A 6,387-nucleotide genomic window follows, 5' to 3' on the forward strand; every position below is an offset into this window, starting at 1 on the left:
GTCGTGACATATTACCTACTGAATTTCCTTTTCTAGCTTTTTGAGCTTCTTAGCCACAGATTCCTTGTCCTCTTGACAATCTGTATGTTTGGGTTCCAATGTTGGAGAATCAACATTTGGAACCTCTGATGATTGTGCAACTTATTCATCCTCATATTGAATCTTGTTTGGCAGAGTAAGCACTCCAATCTCTTCTCCAGATTCAGTTATGCTTGTGAACTGAATGATAAAAAAAAACCAGTTAGTTCCACTAAGGAAGAAAATGTAGACAGATTGTAGATATTATGAATGTATATGTAGACAGTAACCAAAACTGAAAAAAATACCTTAATCCACTCAGGCTTGATCATCTTCTCCTCAAAGGCAGTTAACCAAATTTGCCCCTTAGTAGCTGACCATCTTAATATGCGAGATATTGAGTCAGAAGACCTCGTAGCAAGCTCTGTGCTAACGGTCGAGCAACACTCATAAAGCCACACTTGCAAGGCTAATGAGCATCCCCGTATTAGATAAGAATGTACACGGGTATTTAGACGATGCCTAACAGATTCCATAACCTGATTGAAAGATTTAATACCCCATGGGTATTACTCAAACTGACTAGACTCCACCAAATAGAACCTAAAGTTGTCTATAAAAGACACATGGTCTTTGTCAGAAGGGCAAACAAAAATTCCAAAAGATAAAGAATGCACAACTTGACTGCATCCTCATCATTTACCCAAGATCTATTTGTCACTATGTTTTTCAAATATCACTTCTCTACTCTTTTTTTTGTTAGGAAAATAGCTATTCATTAACTTGCTAACATAACTAGAAGTGTATCCAAAATCTGAAAACTGATTCACACAATTTAATCCAATAATTAAACCAAACTCTCTCAATGAAAAATTCAATTTTTCCCCCTTCAAGTTGACTGAAAAAAATGATTCTTAGACTTAGACAGTTCATACTTCATGAGGAGATGAATAGCTTGGTTTTGCATGCAAATGGAGGGGAGAGACAGTAAGTAACCAAAACAAGTATTTTTAAAAAGCTTTAAAGCATTTGGAGACAATAACTCTTTTATCTGGCTAGGAATGCTAGGATCACACAAAGTGTGAAATCTAAACACACCATAATCCACATTATGTGAGGCAAAATAATGTCCATTCTGCAAAAAATGATAAATTATTTCACATCAGTAAAATGCATAAAAATGAAGCATTAATCTACATATTATCTACATATAACTACACCATCACTACACAAATAGGTAAAAACAAATGAGGAAGAAAAAAATACAGGAATAAGAAAGTAAATACATCTCTGTTTCAACATTTAAAATATAACGACAATATAAGTACAAGACAACTACAAAATACCTACAATTATAAACTGTAAAACATCACATCTACAGAATAACCTACAAAATTAAGACAACTAATCTACAATTTACCAAAACACTAAAACAGAGATTTTGACATACAAAACAAAACTACAAAACTGGAAAGGAAAATAATAATGTTTACCTTCACCAAAAATTTTTTTTTTGAACCAATTTGGGGTGATTTTTGGACTGTTTCTTCGATTTTTGCTTTGAGGAAGAAGGAGACAACTTGGGTTTTTTTACTCTAGGAATTTTAGGGACATCGTCCACAAAATCGTCATCTACACAAAGCTCTTTACCCTTTCTTTTGAGTTATTTGCCGCCTGGTGTACCACTGCCTCCAGCATCGACATCGTGCAAATGCTTTGTTCTATTCTCGGCACGGATTTGTCTAGGAGATGAACTTTGAGTAGCAGGTTCCATTGCATGTGTAGATTTTAGGGATTTTTATGGTGATTTTGGTATTACAACACCCAAATCGAAGGAGGGGATATCACCTACTGTCGTTTTTTAGGTAATTTTTTTGGGAGATTTGATGTTCTTCATAGTTTAACTTAAACTTGACTAAAAATGGGAAAGAATTTTGAAGAATAAGAATTCAAATGGAGGAAAATGAAGAAGGTGGGTAAATTTTGTTCCGTAAAGAAGTTCACATACGCAGAACGTGGGGGAGTGAAGGTAAAACGTGGGGGGAGGGGGGGGGGGAGGGGGAGGGGAGAGTTAGGGGTGAAACGTGCGGAGGGGGTGGGGTAGAACTGAAAGGAAAGAGAAACTGGGAAGTCCTAAAATTATGCCTGATATAAATGCCTATTAATTATATCCTTTTTTAAATAATGGAATATAAATGGTAATTTAGTATACTAAACGTAATTTACTCAAACCTTAAACATATAGGGTAAAAAGGTTTCATAAATGGGATAGGAATGTAAAAATTCCTAATTTTTTCCTTTTGCAAAATTGTCCCCATATATTTGTTTAGTTTTCTCTTTTCTTTTTCATTTTTAAGTTTTGTCATAAGAATATTTATAGCACCATTGGCAAATTTCATTTCTTCAAACACACACGTATAGAAAGATCATCAACTTTAAATTGGACACAAACTTATCCAAAACTAATTATGTCTACTATTGTCCCATACAATTTTTTAGGTTGCATTTTTTTTTGTTGAAGATGAATTTTTGCGGAAAAATTGCAGTTTTCAAAAAGTATTAATTTTATTTTTTCTCGTTTACCAAAAGTTATTTTTCAGCTAAACGGCAATACTAATAATTTCTCAACTTTTATAAAGACTAATTTTCTTTTCTCTTTTTGGTAATTCATTGAAAATTATTTTATGCAAAGAAAAATGCAATTAGTTTTGGCCAACCAATCAATTTTGTGTTTTTTTCCAATATCTATTAAAATGCCAAATAGTGCTTAATGGAGGATAATGTTTAATAGTGAATCTATATATTATTAAAAGGAGAAGAAAAAGCCCTCTCCTTTAGTTAAGTGACAGCCTAGAAAAAAGTCACAAGACATAAGTAGTTAATAATTAGTTATTTAGTTAATAGTTAGTTATTAATTATTATTTTTAAATTTAAATATCTATAAAATAATAAAATAAAATATTTTATAAATTAAAATTAAAAAAAAGTGCATTCAAATTGGAGATTAGTTTCAAGTTGGAGTTTTTAAATTATTTAAAATAAAAAACTAAAATTACAAAAAATAAAAAACAGCCAATTCAAAATTTATTTGTTTTTTAAATATTTTTTCTTTATTTATTCAAAAAATATTATTGAGAATAATAGAATAAAATAAAAAATAAAAAAATATCTTCTATTATATTACAAAAAGAAAGTAGCATACTAAAATATAAATAAAATAATATGCTGATAAAAGTTTCTATTAACAATGCAATAATACCAAATATTGGATAATCTATATCTATATATTATTAAAAGGAGGGGAAAAAGCCCTATCCCTAGCCAAGTGGCAGCCTGAAAAAATTCCGCATGGCATAAGTAGTTAATAATTAGTTATGGGTTATTATTTTTGAATTTAAATATCTATAAAATAATAAAATAAAATATTTATAATAAAAAACGAAAATTTAAAAAATCGATTCAAAAGTAAGGTTGCTTGTTGAGTAAGGCTTTCGAGCCCAAGCCCCTTTACTAGGTTGGGCGAGCGGTCTTTCTATCTTTTTGGGTTGCATGCCCAAGGCAATGCTTTTTGTAGATTGAGATGGATTGATCTTCGCTGTCGTGCCTCCTCCTTGTACCAGTTGATGCTGGAGCAGTGCTTAATATGAGTTTTCTCCTGCCCCAGACAGCTTCGAGGTTCCCATCGATCGGTCTCTTTTCGATTGCTTGACAAAGGGGAACAAAAAGAAAAGCCCTATACACTAAAAGTAAAAAGGGGAAATCCCTTGATCAGGTCTTGAATGAGACCGAAGGTAAGGAGACCCCCTTTCTTTTATCAAACCGATTAGAAGGAAGGCAGTAGCTCCTCCTACATAATAAACTGAAATTTACTTGTATGACAGAGATTGCCATAATACCTTACACCTCAAAGTTATCCTTATCTTAATTAGACTAATTGACTAAATTTTAAGTTTATCAAGTTGGAGTTTTAAATTTATTTTAAAATAAAAATAAATTATAAAAAATTGCCAATTCAAAATTTCTTTATTTTTTAAAAATAATTTGTGTTTTCTTTTTAAAAATAAAAAGTTTATTTATTCAGAAAATATTATTCATAATAATAGAATAAAATATATATATATATATACATACATATATATATACATACAAACATACATATATATATATATATATATATATATATATATATATATATATATATATATATATATATATATATATANATATATATATCTTCTATTATATTAAAAAAAAAAAAAGTAGCATACAAAAATTTAAATAAAGTAATATGCTAATAAAAGTTTCTATTAACAATGCAATAACACTAAATATTGGATAATATAATAAAGAAAAATACAGAATATAAAATTTATTCGATGCCAATATACGTCTCATTAATTTAATAGAGATTTTATTCATTAAAATTCAAATTTTTATATATATATATATATATATATATATATATATATATATATATATATATATATCTTCTATACATCATATTAATCTATACNATATATATCTTCTATTATATAATAAAAAATATTTCAAGAGTAATAAAATATTTGATGCAAGGAATTGGTTTGGAAACAGAAACTACAAGGTGAAACTGGAAAAATGCAGCAAGAGTGATAAATTTAGCATCAAGAAAGCTTACTTATCTTTTCAACCACAATATCCGAAGGTACAATGGAAAAATCTTACCATGGAGGCAAGGCAGATACCTAGACATCAGTTCATCCTGTGGTTAGCCATCAGACAGAGACTTGCAACTGTGGACAGATTAGAGAAACGGGGATTAATGTTCCAAAGGACTGTGTCTTATGTTCCATGGGAACTACAGAATCATTAGCTCATCTATTCTTTGAATGCAATTACGCAAGAGATATCTGGACTTATTTATTGAGATGGATGGGTGAAAACAGACTTCCTAGAACATGGAATAAGGAAGTATGCTGGATGGCTAAGAGGTGTAGAGGAAGCAGAGCTAAAGCACAGGTACTGGCATGGCTATTTGCTGCAACAGTTTACCAAGTATGGAGTGAAAGGAATGCCAGAAAATTTTAGAATGAAAGGAAGGAGAGTCAACAGAGACTTAGAGAAATCAGCATCCAACTACACATCAGAGGACAGAATTATAACAATTGGAGAAAGATATTAGATAGGTTAAATAGTTATCCTAGCTAAGGGTAGATAGCTTGAATGTAAATGCAAAAGTTAATACTCTTAGATAGATAGACATAGAGATGACTAGTTCTTGAGTCCAAATGGAACTAGTGGTTGTAAATATACAATTTTGGTTGAATAAAATTTTTATTTTGACCAAAAAAAAAGAAAGTAATAGAAAAAAATATTTAACAAAGTAATATGTTAATAAAAGTTTCTATTAGCAATGTAATAATACTAAATATTGGATAATATAATAAAGAAAAATACATAACAAAAAAGTTATTCAATGTCTATACAACTCTCTTTAATTTAATATAGATTTTATTCATTAAAACTCAGACAATATTATTGAGAATATTAGAATATAATTTAGAATAAAAAAATATTTCAAGAGTAACAAAATATATATCTTTTATTATATTACAAAAGAAAAAGTAGTAGACCAAAATATTAAACAAAGTAATATGCTAATAAAAATTTCTATTAGCAATGCAATTATATTAAATATTGGATAATATAATAAAGAAAAATACATAACAAAAAAGTTATTCGATGACTATATAAATCCCTTTTATTTAATAAAAATTTTATTCATTAAAATTCGAAGAATATTATTGACAACAACAAAATAAAGATTAAAATTTTATTCACAATGTAAAAATAATAAAAATTAGATAATAGAATAGAGAAAAATATAACAAAAAAGTTATTCAATGACTATATAAGTCTCTTTAATTTAATAGAAATTTTATTATTGGGTATGTTATATTGACTAATAAGATGACAACTGAAATTTATTAAAGCAATACGATCTAATATGTTCAAACAAGCCAGATCACAATCTAATTTAATTAATATTTTTTAATATAGATCGTGCATCACTCGGATACGACTACTAGTAATACTTAAGATGCCGAATAACTTTTAATGGCAAAAAATACTTAATAGCGAACAATGGTTAATCCTGAATATTGCTTAACATTTATTTTTATTTTTGTTTGCAAAAGTTATTTTCCAGCTAAACGGCAAAAATAATAATTTTTCAACTTTTACCAAGACTGAAAAACTTTCGTGGAGATCATAATATGATCTTAAAAATAGATTCAGAAAAAGCATTTGACCGTCTGGAATGGTCATTTATCTATAGAGCCCTAATCTTCTTTAAATTCCCCCCTAACATGATTAAGCTTATTATGAATT

This window comes from Nicotiana attenuata, unplaced genomic scaffold (genome assembly GCF_001879085.1).
Source record: "Nicotiana attenuata strain UT unplaced genomic scaffold, NIATTr2, whole genome shotgun sequence".
In the NCBI taxonomy this organism is placed as follows: domain Eukaryota; kingdom Viridiplantae; phylum Streptophyta; class Magnoliopsida; order Solanales; family Solanaceae; genus Nicotiana; species Nicotiana attenuata.